Source organism: Lampetra fluviatilis, chromosome 2 (assembly GCF_964198595.1).
Source record: "Lampetra fluviatilis chromosome 2, kcLamFluv1.1, whole genome shotgun sequence".
Lineage (NCBI taxonomy): Eukaryota > Metazoa > Chordata > Hyperoartia > Petromyzontiformes > Petromyzontidae > Lampetra > Lampetra fluviatilis.
This window is the reverse complement of record NC_136276.1, coordinates 18,607,556-18,623,730: the sequence shown is the minus strand read 5'-3', so window position 1 is coordinate 18,623,730 and position 16,175 is coordinate 18,607,556.

Below are 16,175 nucleotides of genomic sequence, written 5' to 3'. Positions count from 1 at the left end.
TTGTTTATTTAAGGGGCACCACGGTGGTTAGATGTTGTCTTCCTCGCCTGGTACGCAGGAGGTCTTGGGTTCGATCCCGAACCTGACGACTGTATATTTGGAGTTTGCGTGTTCTCCCTGCGGTCGTGTGGATTTTTTTCCTCCGGGTCCTCCAGCTTTCCCTCCACATTTAGAAACACGCGTTTAGACTGTTTAGATTACTTTGCTGCTATAAATGTCCAAATGATAAGCCACTTTGTTGAGCTATCATCTGTGGCCAGGTTACTTGAGAAAGAATAAGTTAATACCTCAGTGGGATTTGTCTGGTAGGATGGGGATGTTTCGATTTAAAGCTTTTGTGACTGCAGGGATTCATCTTCTTGGTTCTTTCGGTAAAGTCACGTAGAAGGGAAATAATAAAAAATAAAAAACATAATACAATAATTATTGTTTTACTATTTATTTATTTATTATTATTATTATTTCCCTTCTACGCGACTTTACCGAAAGAACCAAGAAGAGGATGGGGATGGTTAAGTGTTGTATTTGTATCTGTTTGGGTGATTTATTAACCTTGCATGCACTTGCCACTCCCATCATGTTTTTGTAGAGTTTGTTGTTCTAACGTTCTGACCTTCTCCTACTGGACGTTTGTGAAAAGGAGCTGTATGGATCATCGGGTTCCTCCAGCATAAATAAATATTCTGATTCTGTTCAAGCAACCCCTGTCGACTAACTCAGTGCGACGAGTTCGTCATCAAGCAGTGTATTGACAAAGGGGCTGACATTTATTTCCATTCCTGTTGCTTTCATCGTTTTATCACAGTCAAGTAACTGTAATCCCACGCTATTTCGCCGTTTTCAGTGTGAAATCAAATTATCTAGATTTAATACGGTTACTTTTTAATGCTTGCATAGTATTCAAGTCATTGTTTCTAGATTTCGATATAAAGCTTTCGTGACTGCAGGGATTCATCTTCTTGGTTCTTTTGGTAAAGTCACGTAGAAGGGAAACAATAAAATAATAAAAATAAAACAATACAATTCTCACGACGTTTCAGACGCTGTCTTTCCGACAGACATGTTCTTCACCTGAGGACGGCTGCTTGCGTTGTGGCCGAAACGTCGTGAGAATGTTATTATGTTTTATTTTTATTATTTTATTATTTCCCTTCTACGTGACTTTACCGAAAGAACCAAGAAGATGTTTCTAGATTCTTCACTTACAATCTACGTTATAGTTTAGGGCTATTATGTCTCAGATTGGTTGAACTAAATTGATTTAAATGAACTAAAATGTGAAAATAATCGAGTGATCTCATCAAGTGTACGTTTTGTTCAGCCGCACAGACAATCCCATATGTGTGTGCTACATACGCACTCGAGAGCACGATGAAGCAGATTCACGTGTTTCTAAACCGAGCAAAACTATTGCTGCTAACGACAAACATAACAAAACGGTACTGTAGTTTTGCATGATGTGGAACCCCAGTATATCACTGCAGAAGATATCTGTATATTGGATACACATCAAGGGAAGTGGTTATGTCTATGCCAGTGGGTAGCAAACAAGTTATGAAAACCATGGCAAACACTCATCATCTCTGCCAAAGCAACTGATACCAGGCAGGCGGACACACGCAGATTCTGGATTTGACCGACTGATCATCCGTCGTGATTTCAGTGGGTAGTGCGAGTGGCCATCTGTCGTTGCCGAGGCTAAATAGGCATAGGACAACAAATACTGTATAAACATATGAAAAAAATATGGCAAATGAATGTCCTTTTTTAGGAAATTATTGATTAGATTTGGAATAATGTAGAAATAAAATCAATATGTTTGAAATTATCTCAAACATAATCTTTAAGATATGAATCAACAGTTTCTATTGAAACTGAATGTCAACATAAATATCCAGCTGACTGAATAAAATTACAAAATAAGCAATAATATATGTTGGAAAAACAGCAACTACGATGTGCAATTGTGCTTATTTTGCAGGGATGTTTCAAAATATTTCATATAAAAAACATTAGTGTTTTCATTATAAAAAAGTGTGCAAAAATTATCCATGATAGTATTCTAGTTCCTTGATTTATATCAGCAGTAGTCCTAGAAAAGCACACCATATCACCTGTTTTTTTTCATATTCACGTACCACCGAACAAACTTGATGGTTCGTATAATCATACTTGACATTCTGTGCATGTGTATGAGTGTAATTTATATGGTAACCGGTGCCAATAATTACAAGGCTGATATCAATACCAGTCATTAGTAACAGCATGGAATTATTATCTGAAATTAACGGACTGGCTTGTTGGCTCGTTATCTTTTATAACGATGGCAGAAAACGTTTAGGAAACATTCGCAACCACAACAAATACGGTCCGCAATAATATTATCGGGTATATTTAATGTCAAAGGCAAACATGAGTCATCCTCTAATGTTACCGATTCAGTTGGTGATGCTGATTTGCCGCAGATAATTGTGTGGAATGGAATGAAAGCCCATGGAGTCGTGGAGACTTCAGAATGCCACGATCTTGCTTGTTCCAGGCGTACATTGCTACCACTACCATGCCCTTTCATCAAATCCTGGTTGTTTTTTGACACGTTATTTCTGACAGTTATATTTTTGTGTTCGAATACATTTCTCCAGCTTTAAAAACACAATCTCCGGTCAGTCTCAGACGCTATCTCCCCGACAGACCTGGTTTTCACCTGAGGACGGCTGCTTGCGTTGTGGCCGAAACGTCGTGAGAATTATTTTATTATGTTTTATTTTTATTATTTTATTACTTCCCTTCTACGTGACTTTACCGAAAGAACCAAGAAGAAGTCTCCATACATTTTCAGGACATAATGGCCGGGCAGCCATCTGCGTCCAAAAGTTATGTTTGTGCTCATTTGAGAACTTAATGTCCCATGGCACAGGGTAAGTGTGCTGTGATTTGCTCGCTTGGCGTAAAAACAACTCGCTATTCTTGGCACATGCAGCCTGGCTGCTGGGATGTCACGCAGCAGCGATGAGGGTGAAATGCTAAATAACCCTGTATGAGATTAATTGTCGTGGCATTACTTCTCACACCTGAAACATGCATTCTCAGTCCTTGTAAAGCCATACGTGTCAACAATTCACCGTACAGGGCTGTACTTTTTTGCGTTAATTATTTTGCATTTATGATAATAGGTTTGCCCCCTTTTTTCTGGCAACAAAACAGGTGTTAAAACACCAAACTGAAACCTTTTACGAGGAATCATGTCTGCATTAACCACTGCGTGTGGTCAGAATGCAAACAGTCAATTTCTCTATCCAACCGGATGGCGTGTTAGTTACAGCACAAGATTAACAGTCAGGACATTGCGAATTAAAACATTGGTTAGCATGTTATTTCCATAAAATAGGTACCACTTTGTGATAAGTCAACAACGGTTGTCCTATGAAGACTGGCCTCTGCTATGGCAATGTGGAATTTCAATTACTGGCTTGGTGCCATCATCGGAGACAATTGCCGGCCCACTATGGATTTGAGATGGTTACACTTTTACGTTGATACCTCCAGCACTTTCTCACGTCTACAGTTTCATATTTTAATAGTATGTACATGCTAAAAGCGTTTTAAACGAAGTCCCTTATGCCCCAAAGCATATATGTCGGCCACAGTTGTCTTAGTCCAGCATGTCACTATAATGCCACAGGTGCTGCAGTAATTCACATTACGGCTGAAGTGCATGTGAAGTTCAAACATAAATCTGTAATCTAAACTCTCGTAAAGGTGCTATAGCTACCTTGATTCATGGGCAGACTTCGTGGTGTATACAAGAACACTTACACGTGTGAAAGTAAAGTCAGAAAGTCTAGATTTGAAGTTTTCGTGACTGCAAGGATCCATACTCTTTGTTTTTTTCGGTTAAGTCACGTCGGTTAAAAAATACAAAAAAGGAAAAAATGAAAATGATAATTGTATTTGTTTTCATTTTAATTTATTTTATATTTTTTACCTACGTGACTTAACCCAAAAAAAACAAAGAGTGAAGTAAGTAAGTGGGTCAAGAAATGTAAGGATGCTAGCACAGACTTGGCTTGTAAACATAGCGGTGGCAATGACCCTGACAGCGGCCCCAACAAATGGACAGATGCCGTGCAGAGAGTGCCGTCTCAATTGGAAGACCGTGATTTGGTAAGTACACAGTCGGTGCCTGAAATGTTGACGGATGGCCTCAAGGTGACCCTTCTGCAGGAGTAAACAAGAGTCTACCGGGATGGCACTTTCAAGTTGGTATCACGATAGTACAATCGTGTTTAGTGATGCCGGAGATTCTGCGGATAAGTGACAATATCTGAGCATGCAGACACCTTGGCAAGAATGTGAGTGTAATAATATTTAATGCATTTTTAATATTCTTTCAGTTGGAAGAAATTTGTATCGGCGGGTCAATCGAGTTTCCCATAACATGCTTTCAAGAAGGATGTGTCAGCTTCTGGAAATATTTCTTTTTTTACGAAGAAGGATTAATCTTACCGTGAAAACAGAATATAGAGGGAACATAGTATTGTAACGCAAGCTTAATTTAACCATAACTGTGGCTAATACGTTTCTATTCTGTTAAAGCACGTTACTGTTTTTTTATTCACAAATATATTAGTGTTACTAAAGAAAGAGCAGTGTAGTCATTAACTCCTGTGGAGTTGGTATGTGGACTGTGGGATGCCTGAAATGGAACGTAGCTGATCATATTATGGTGCTCCTTTCTACAATGAGAGGTCCAAATTTCTGTCGCGAGATCCTCCGGATCCTTCCGTAGCCGAGATATTTTACGGACAATATTAATGGCTGCGAAAACCTACTCTGTGGTTAAAGTCAAGGACAATGTCTGCTTCCTCAGGCACTGGTTCTTGACACCAGCCACAATCAGACGATTGTGAGTTCAAACCCAGCCAGGGTACGTCTCAGCTCCATTTTAACGAAAGGGTTAAGAAAATTAGGACCTTCTTGGTTCTTTCTCACCTGAGGACGGCTGCTTGCGTTGTGGCCGAAACGTCGTGAGAATTATTTTATTATGTTTTATTTTTATTCTTTTATTATTTTCCTTCTACGTGATTTTACCGAAAGAACCAAGAAGATGAATCCCTGCAGTCACGAAAGCTTTAAATCGAAAATTAGGAGCGATTTGTGAACATCAAAAACCGCGCTGTGGTGTAAATGGACCCCCGTCTTTTAAATACAGAATCTTCACTTTGAGTTTGGCTCTCTTCCCTCAGGCTGGTGAAGTGTATTGAGTATTAGCCTGTGCGTTTTTGTTTCTTAGCATTGTCTCCGCATTTTTTAAAATCTCCTAGCATTTTAGAGTAAAATTTTGACTTAAAACTTTCGTGACTGCAGGGATTCATATTCTATGGTTCTTTCGGTAAAGTCACGTAGATAGAAAAAAGTATACCAATTAAATAATAAAAATAAAGTGAATAAAAAAATATCACAACGTTTCGATCGCAACACAAGCGGTCGTCATCAGGAACAGGGAGATTAGCCTCTGAGGGCGAGCTGTTTATAAAGGTTTAGAGATGGGCGGGGCAGCTAATGTTAATGTAGGAGAGGTCTCCGACACCGGCAGTAGGTCTACACCAATCAAAGCATTGCACCTCGCTCCACACACCCACACTGCTGACGGTGGAGGTGGACAAGAAAAGACAAATCAAGTCAAGACCCAAAGTGGTTGATGACATCTGTCCAATGATTGCTGAGTTTAAAATTGTGTTTGTGTCTGTATATATGGATGGCTTCGTGAACTAATCTTTGTTGATAGCCAGTCGGCTTGCAAAGTACCATCATCGTAGAGAAATCAATTTCACGTGAGCCAGCCGCATTAAAGTAATGATCAGCCACGGCAGAAGTATTGGTCCTGCCGTGTTTCAGATCTGCCTTATGTTCACGAACACGGTCCGAGACATGTCGTTTGGTTTCCCTAATGTAACTGCTGCCGCAGATACAGCTTAGTTTGTAGACGCCGGGATATTGCACGTCAGGAATCTTGTCCTTCACAGATGAGATCAGGTCATGAATTTTATGCACTGTGTTAAATCGGACCTGGATCTTATGTTTGTTCAAGATTTTGGAAATATTTTTGGTTATCCCTGCTATGTATGGTAAGGTGGTGATGGTTTTGATTGGATCTTCAGATGGCTCCTTCCTCACGGTTGGGGTGATGGCTTTGCGGATTGTGTTGTCAGAATATCCATTCGCCTTGAGAGCCTGGTGTACGTGCTCACTGGTTTAGTTTTACGTTGTTGGCCAGCCACGTGGTCACTCGTGCCAGAGCCGGACGCTGGACCCTCGTTCCGCTGGTTGGCGTTCTCACCGACTCGATGATCATGCGCCCTGAACAGTCCGGTTCTGACGGCGTTGGGATCTCTCCCTTCAAAATGTGCACCTCGTCACATTGAGCAGCCAGATCCTTCTGGAGTGTATCCGTTTGACAATTGTGTTCTGTCATGGGGTTAGTAGTAAAATATTGCCAAGGCTGATATGTTGGGTAAACTACTCTATTCTTTGGTTCTTTCGGTAAAGTCACGTAGATAGAACATTTTTAATAAAAAAAATAAAGTGAAGAAACCGCTTGTGTTGCGACCGAAACGTCGTGGTTTTTGTTTTAATAAAAAAAATGTTTTATTAACTTCATTATTTTTTTTATTTTTCTATCTTCGTGACTTTACCGAAAGAACCAAAGAATATGAATTCCTGCAGTCACGAAAGTTTGAAGTCAAAATTTTAACTACTCTACTTTATGGAAATTTAAAACCCAACGTACCGTATTCACCTGCAATGGGTTGTGTAAATACAAATTCTAAAATGCTCAACGGTTGTGCAACAAGACTGTACAGCATCTATGCTCCATTACTCTCGGTCACACCTTTGTGAGAAGTCAACGGTTTTGTTCGAGAACATCTCGACGCGAAACAATTGCCACCATTTTGATCTTGACTTTTGATAACGACGAGACAATTATATAACGCTCTATCACGTTGAAGTATCTCTCGCGCGCACTGTGTTGCGATGATGACTCCGTTAAAAAAAACGCGTTGCCTCGTACAGGAATTCGTAACACGGGTGCAATTATAACTTGGAGTTTTCAGCGCGGTCATGCCTGAAGATGTGAAAATTTTATGACGCGTGGCAAACATTTAAAAAGGATTTGAACGGAGTTGCGTTTTGGCGACCCAAATGCATTTTTTTTTATTTCCCAATACTGGAGCTGAAGTGAAATGGAGCAACGTGATTTTGCTCGCATTTTTTTGAAGCATAATTACCGTTGAAAAGTTACACCATTTAACCTCGGCGTTATGTTCGTTTAAACTCGTGCTGCAGCAATGCTTGAATGTAAAGCAGCCCGTAGCAGGCATATGTGACTCGTTGCAATAGAGTGCAGAGAGAGGTGCATACTGGATGTCGTGCGCAGGATTTGGGAATACTCTCCAGGTTGGCAATCGGGACGGCCTCGGCTGAAATTAAGCCTGGTAATGACTTACAACGTTGACAAATGTAACTAATTACTCACTATTTTTTTTTATTGTACTAGGTAAGGCCCAATAAGCTATACAGCTCTTTTTAAAAGCGATCTGGTCACAAATGATAGCCCAACAAAGTGGCTTATTATGTGCAAATGTATGGCAGCCAAATACTCTCAACGCATGTTCCTTAGTGGGGAGGGAAAACCCGGAGGACGTGGAGACAAATCACAACTACCACGAGGAGAGAGACATGCAAACTCCAAATATGTCGAAGGCATCGGGATCAGGATCGAACCCACAACCTCCTATATGCCAGGCGAGGTAATTAACATCTCGCCACCGAAGCACCACCATGTGTTTTCACTTTGGCGAGCAGTGTTTGGTAATGGTGACAGTGGTCAAACATTTTCAGCTTGTACTGCTTATTATTATTGCAACTCTGCCTGAATCCAAGTGTAATCCGTCAAAGTCGTAAATCAAGAGAAGCTCCCTGCTCAAGTGAGCATGAGGCCCTCTGCTCATCTTCACCGTCAGCCCCGGGGCCTTACGTTTGTGTGGTGGTGGTGGTGGTGGGGGCCCCAGTCGTTCTGCACGTTGCGATCCTACACAGTTGGTCTCGTATATTTACGTGTTTTAATATATTTAGGAATTGCATTGTGATCAATTGTCATAGCTGAGCTCGTACATTTTAGTTCGTAATTCAAGCGTTGCAAAACACCACCAGCACGTCGATGGACGATTAATGTCTGAGCCTGGCAGAACGCTGCGTAGAAGCGTCTTTCCATCAGCCCCACGCCAAATAGAGCACTGTGCTAGGCTCGCATGGCCATTTACCAACTTGTTAGTCGTACGGCATAATTCCGCGATTTGTTTTCGAATGTTTGCTTATTGAGTTGTGAACATTAACAGTTCATGAAAACACATTTGCTTTCGTGACCAATTAGTAAGATTTGTCACGTAAGCAAAACATGCCAATGCATTATTAGTGCAGCACACTGGTTGTGTTGGACAGTAAACCCACCACAACATTTACAATTCGAGGACGAAACAGGAGGATTTCTCCACAAATCTGGCTGTCGCCTGATGATGTTGGTTGCAATTACTGGCGAAACGTCGTACTCGAATTGTAAACGCGGCACTTTTTCAGGAACGCATCGACCACGTTAAACGAGGACTTGCCTGCGTCCTGAAATAATCACTTGCGTTATCTCGCTTGCCTACTTTTCCTGGAAGAGCCGTGATTTACATTTGATGAACTAGGTCCCAGCGGCAGCCGACGGTGAATTGTGGCAGGTAATCTGGCGCGGGGGCATGCGGTCAGGGAAGTGTGGGGGGGGGGGGGGTGAGCAGGTTGGCCGCGTCGCTGGATGGATGAATCGACAACTACCTGCCTGACTGGCTGACTGGATTGATGACGCGTTCTGGGTAATTGACTCGTCTGGTTGGTGGGTTGACGGGCCGGCTGTGTGGCTGCCATGATTGGGAGGCTGGCTGACCGGCTGGCTCTCTCGCAGTTTGGTTGTTAGTTCGTTTCGTTGGTTTGCAGACTGTCTGCCCGAATTGGATGGCTGTCTGACGAACTGGCTGGCTGGCAGGTTTCCGTGAATGACGAGCTTCTCAGGCTTATTGGCAGTCTGCTGCCAGCTAGCCAAACGAGATGCCTGCCTGTTTGACCTGCTGCCTGGCTGGTGTTTTGGTGACCGACCTATCTGGTTGGCTGGCTGCCTGCCAGGCTAGCTGCTTATTGCATTCACTTGCCACCTGGCTGACTGGCTGACTGGCTGACTGGCTGACTGTCTCCCTGGCTGACTGGCTCCCTGGGTGACTGTCTCCCTGGCTGTCTGGCTCCCTGGCTGACTGGCTGACTGGCTGACTGTCTCCCTGGCTGACTGGCTGACTGGCTGACTGGCTCCCTGGCTGACTGGCTGACTGGCTCCCTGGCTGACTGGCTGACTGGCTGCCTGGCTGACTGGCTGTCTGGCTGCCTGGCTGACTGGCTGACTGGCTGCCTGGCTGACTGTCTCCCTGGCTGACTGGCTGACTGGCTCCCTGGCTGACTGGCTGACTGGCTGACTGGCTCCCTGGCTGACTGGCTGTCTGGCTGTCTGGCTGCCTGGCTGATTGGCTGACTGGCTGCCTGGCTGACTGGCTGACTAGCTCCCTGGCTGACTGGCTGACTGGCTGACTGGCTGACTGGCTCCCTGGCTGACTGGCTGACTGGCTGACTGGCTGACTGGCTCCCTGGCTCCCTGGCTGCCTGGCTGTCTGGTTGACTGGCTCCCTGGCTGACTGGCTGACTGGCTGCCTGGCTGACTGGCTGACTGGCTGCCTGGCTGACTGGCTGAATGGCTCCCTGGCTGCCTGGCTGCCTGGCTGACTGGCTGCCTGGCTGACTGGCTGCCTGGCTCCCTGGCTGACTGGCTGCCTGGTTGACTGGCTCCCTGGCCGACTGGCTGCCTGGCTGCCTGGCTGACTGGCTGACTGGCTGCCTGTCTGACTGGCTGCCTGGTTGACTGGCTCCCTGGCTGACTGGCTGACTGGCTGCCTGGCCGTATTGCAGCCAGTCGTGAGCGGCTCATTAGCCGGCCTGCTGGCTGGCGAGGTGGCAAGCAAGTGAGCATTCACGTTTGTTTACAAGCAGCCAAGGATGGGCCAAGCTCTTTTTTTCTATTAAGGGCTGGGAGTTGGAGGGGGGGCGGCGGGGAGGGGAAAGGGCTTGGGGGGCAGATTTGCGACGCAGCAGAGTGAAGCACAACGGTTGGAGCGTGGAATGAAGATGGATGAAGGCAGCGAGCGCACAATGGCCACAATGCGGCACTGCTGCGAGGACTACGGGGTGCCTTTCCTGTCCCTAATGGGAATGAAGATTTGTCGCCTTTCCATTGGCCCAGTAACCACGGAGCTGGCCCAGACACTTGTCTGCTTTGTTGTGCCGTAGCAAAAGCCAATGTTACCCGTCCTGGGAAAAAATATGGGCCGACCCCTTGTAAGAGCGCACAGAGGAAAGCTTCTGTGCTCTATCGCACAGCCAAATGCTACCAGCTGTACGTCTTTAACTGGCTTGTTGACAGGTAGAGGTTTACTTATAAGATAAACAAATTGAACACGGTCACTAATGATCATTCGAGACGAGCCTTTTGTCGAGTTTCAAAGACGTGTGACCAATACAATAATATTGCACTGAATTCCGCACATCATGTCCAAGCATTTCCACCAACATTTCTTACAATACATTTTTTCACGTTGAATTTGACATCTGTTTAATGTCACATCTCGCTAATTATAAAGCACTCCAATATTTTGCAGTCAATCTACATTTTGTAGAAACCCGATTTTCCGCCTTGTATTCAATGACGTTTTCCGCGGAGTTAATCTGCTCGGTGAAGGCAAAGGTGCAGGCCCTGCAACGGCTCGCTCACACCACTGCTGGTGGAAGGGGCCTCAACTGAGATGGAGCTTGAGAAGAGCAGCGTTACATCATTTGCTCTATAAATGTCCAAAGGATAAGCCACTTTGTTGAGCTATCATCTGTGGCCAAGTCGCTTTTGAACAATAAGTTCACACCTCGGTGGGCTTTGTCTGGTAGGACGGGGAGGGTTGAGTTTTATTTGTATCTGTTTGGGTGATTTGTTCACGTTTTGTTGTACTGTGCACTGCTGTCATGTTATTGTATTGTTTGTTGTAACATTCTTACCCGCCCCGACTGGACATCTGTGAAAAATATATTTTATAGCTCATCGGATTCCTCCAGCATTTCTGATCTCCCCCGCACCCCACACCTTCGATTAGCACGGTTGGTTAGTGCGGTGCGATAAACATTCAAGATCGGGTACGGCAAGAGCTTGATGTAAGTAAAGGGTTGCTGGTGAGGATTCCCGGTGCCAATGTTGCGGTGTTGGAGGGCTCGACATTGATGGATACAGTTCTTTGTGTGTTTGCGTTTCTGCTCCCTTGTGGGATTTTCAAGTGCGTCTCTGTTTGCTTAAGAGGGTGTACGCACCTACATTTTATTTTCAGCTGGCTTGTTTTGTCAGAGAGGGCATCCGACAGATTATTTAAAATCTGGTGGAGACTTCGGTACTAGTGTACATCTCTTACACAGAGGATTGGCTTCTAAGAAAAACCCGTGTGTACAGTATGTATGTTATGTTTGAACTTATTTCGCACCGTACGTGGCCAACCGTGCTAATTGGAGGTGCGGGATCCACCAACTCGTCTTACAGTACAATATAGGGCTACTTGCTTAACAGCCAAATAATAATGTGAGGTTTCCTACTTTATATTCTTAGGTTTTTTTCGGTAAAGTCACGTAGGTAAAAATTTTAAATTAAAATTAATAAAAGTAAAATAAAGACCGACGCATTTTAATTAACCAAGTTATAATTTACGACAACAATGATAGTGCCTCCACGTACAGACAGCGGAGGGGAATTCTCATCTACTCTACTTCGGTGGTTGGAAGTTCCATATTACTGTTGCAGAGGCTAATCTTTTCAAGCACAACCACTTTTGATTTTGCAGGAAGTGATACCTATTTTATCAACCCAGGAGGAATGATGTGTTGAGTTGACTCCGGCAAGGATTTGAGCCCCAACACATGCCGTGGCTCAGCAGTTCGAATCTTCGTTGGGGGTTTACACAGCCCATCATCCCTCCGGGGTGATAAAATCAATACCGTTTAGTGGTGAAGTGAATCGTGTTTGTCCTGCCATATGAATGTAGAATTTCTACCACTGGCTCACTGCTGTAAACAGGAGATGAGCACTGCTCCAATAGACATTTTAGCAAGAAACAACTTTAGACTTTCATATCCTTTACAAAATTCCTCACCTCCGATTAGCACGGTTGGCTACGTACGGTGCGAAATATACATATGAATGAGCAACACTTTTGAGGACCCGCTAATCAGAACAGATAAGTATATTTTTAACCCTCCTTAGTCAACGATTGCGATAACAAACTTATTCAAGGTGTTAGATGTGGCCAAGGACGGTGTTTGAAATGCATTGCTAGAGCACTGGATTTTCAGCGAAGATATACTGACTCTTTCTGGGCACACATTCCAGGAAACATCCGGCAAAGTTTTGACAAAACAAGGTTTGAGCTTTGACAATGAGCGGAAACACCAAACAGATACAATGATACTTCTGTAAATATAAATCGGAATGCCGTTGACTGCACATTCCCGGTCACTTCACTGAAGTCGCCTTGGAGTTAAAGTTTAAGCGAGTTTACCGAGTGTTTGGGATTATCTGGATGTTGTTTATTTCAGCGGGAAAGGCCCCAATAAGTTGTTCGGCTCTATTTCGCGGGTTTTCAGTGTTCACAAACGCCTCGTATTCCGAAGTCAGAATCAAATCTTTATTTATACTGCAGAAGGAATCCGATGGGCGATAAAGCTCTTTTTTACAGATGTCCAGTAAGGGCACGGGGTCAAATTTACAACCAAACAGTACGAAAACACGGTCGGTGTCAAAATATTGGAAAGGTAAGCAAATCACAAAACATAAAATTGCCAAACTAATGCACGCACATTTCAACATTAGAAGCTAAAATGGCAAGAGAAACGAGATACTTTTTGTTAACAGCAGCGTTACATAACAATCGTGGTTTTGTATACGAGGTGGTAGACTGATGATGACTGTGGCCGACCAAATGGACTTCAAGGCATTTGTTTCGAGGAGAGTTCGTGCAACGTAATGCGCATTATGGCTACTTCGACCTACACGTGAGCCACTTACGTACCAACGTCGGTCCAGGTCACGTACAATCAGGGCCGGATTAAGGCACGGGGGGCTTTAGGAGCTGCAGCCCAGGGGCCTCCAGAGATGAAGTGAAAAGTTATTTTATTTGTGAATGCTGAATTTTATTTGTTGTTACCCTTGTAAAAAATGTAATTTTAATTTTTTTTTACTTTGTTTTCCTTTTGAAAATATTACTGGAGGGCCTCACATTACCGGTAGCCCAGGTGGGGCTACACAATCTTAATCCGGCCCTGCGTACAATACAAGCTGCAGAGAGGTGGCTGTACCGGGGGAACGATGGCCATCATTGGGGGATTCTGCGTTGGCAGTGGCGCACAAATAACACAAAAAACACAATCGTCAATAACACCGTGGCCTTGACAGGAAAAATAAATAATGGCCGACGTTTCGGGCAATCTCCCTTCTTGACAGAAAAGCCCTATGAAGAAGGGCCATTGCCTGAAACGTCGCCTATTACATATTTCCACTGTTATTGACGAGCGTGTTTGCTTCTATTCTTTCACATTGCATTCACGTCTCGGCTGGTGCCTGTTGCAGGCTCAGACTTTAGCCACGCCTAGAGGTTCACGCGCCTCGTTTAATGCAATCGAACACTTTAATAACACCGTGCATGTTTATAAATGCATGAGCTTGCCACAAAAACCTTCATTGTTACACATTTCTATTCAACAAGCCTTCCAGTATGCATGTTTTTTTAATTATGTGTGCAACCCCCCCCCCCCCCTATGGAATAGAACAAAAAAAACCCCATAATATCTGTATCAATGTTTCCTTGTGTGCGAGCGGGATGATGCCTTTTCTGCATTAGCCAGTGTGTGGACCCCATTCCTGCCGCGTACGGTACACTGGTCGGCAGCAGTGAGGCCCCAACGGCACGAGGCTGGGGAATTGGGGCTTTGCTTGTGGAGTTTGGGGAGGAGGAGGAGGGGGAGAGGGGGGTGGTGTCAATTTTTTGGACGGCTGTCCTTTCGCTGACCCCCGGCCAGCCCGGGTAAAGCAGCGGCTAGTGCTGAGTGATGATGGGAGTCCCAGCTCGCAGCTCCCTCTGTCCCGTTCGTCCGCGTTGCACGAGCGTACAAGACAAAGACTCAGGCCTCCACCTCCTCCTCCTCCTCGTTTTAAACTTCGTAGGGGACCGAGAGCCAAAGGCGATATGGCGAGCACCTTTGCACGCTCTTTTTCTATGGCGCACGAGGTGCGGCTATTTGAGCTGCGCCGCTAGGTGGACGAGACGGGCAATAGCCCCCCCCCCAAAACCACCGAGAGGCTTGTGGGGGGCGAGCACAGTATGTATGCTTTTTGGGTTCAGTTTGTTGACCTTCCCCACACCTACCCGATGCACACGATCGGCGACGTACGGTGCCAAAAGAAGTTCAACATATGTAATAGATTTCGATTTAAAGCTTTCGTGACTGCAGGGATTCATCTTCTTGGTCATTTCGGTAAAGTCACGTAGAAGGAAAATAATAAAATAATAAAAATATTTTATTACGTTTTACTTTCATTATTTTATTATTTCCCTTCTACGTGACTTTACCGAAAGAACCAAGAATATGTAATGGGCTTCAGCCCCTCCCGTGAAAAACACACCGGCAGGAGGCAATGATGGATTTGGTAGACAGGAGGATGTTACGGAGAGCTGGAAGTGCTTCCTCTCTTGCTCCTCTGCGCCGGGCAGAGATGTGAATCGACAAACAGGCATGTGTCTCTCTCTACACTCAACTAAACAATTTATTTTAGCAGGTAAGGACCACTGAGCTATATAGCTCCTTTTCACAAGCGATTTGGCGATCACAAATGATAGCTCAAGAAAGTGGCTTATCACGCAGAAATATACAGCATGTTTTTTTTTTAATGCGGAGGGGAAAAAATGGAAGACCCGGATAAAAATCCACGCAGCCACGGAGAGAAACGTGCAAACTCTAAATATACAGCAGCAGGCGTCAGGGTCGGGATCGAACCCCCGACCTTCTGTAGACCAGGCGAGGTAGTTGACATCTCCTAGCCACCGTGATGATGATGAGAGAGAGACACACACAAACTCTAAATATACAGCAGCAGGCGTCAGGGTCGGGATCGAACCCCCGACCTCCTGTATACCAGGCGAGGTAGTTGACATCTCCCAGCCACAGTGATGATGATTATGAGAGAGAGACACACACAAACTCCAAATATACAGCAGCAGGCGTCAGGATCGGGATCGAACCCCCGTCCTCCCGTAGACCAGGCGAGGTAGTTGACATCTCTTCACCGCAGGTCGCTTTCGTCTCCTCAGCACCGGTGTGTGCGCGCACGCACACAACGCGCCGGGGAACTCATTTGACACCGATTACTCGAGGTCAGTGTTCTTCACTCCTGTTCACAGGGGGTGGGTGGGGGGGGTACGTACTTTGGCCGATAAGACCTCAGTGCGAGGGCTGCCACACATTTGAAACCGTTGGTGTTTGACAGCACGACAATGGGGTGTTTTCGCATTTGTGTATTCATCTTCTTGGTTCTTTCGGTAAAGTCACGTAGAAGGGAAATAATAAAATAATAAAAATAAAACATAATAAAATAATTATCACGACGTTTTGGCCACAACACAAGCAGCCGTCCTCAGGTGGAGAACAGGTCTGTCGAGAGGACGGCTGCTTGCGTTGTGGCCGAAACGTCGTGAGAATTATTTTTATTATGTTTTATTTTTATTATTTTATTATTTCCATTCTACGTGACTTTACCGAAAGAACCAAGAAGATGAATACACAAATGCGAAAACACCCCATCGTCGTGCTGTCAAACACGCGCGCGCATTTATATATCCAGCTACGCACCGCCTACACGCGCACTGGCCCAAATGTAGCGTGTAAGTTTAAACTTTAAACGGTCAAACACGCGTTCACTTGCACTCCCAGCACACGTTGGCATGCTGATAGGGTTG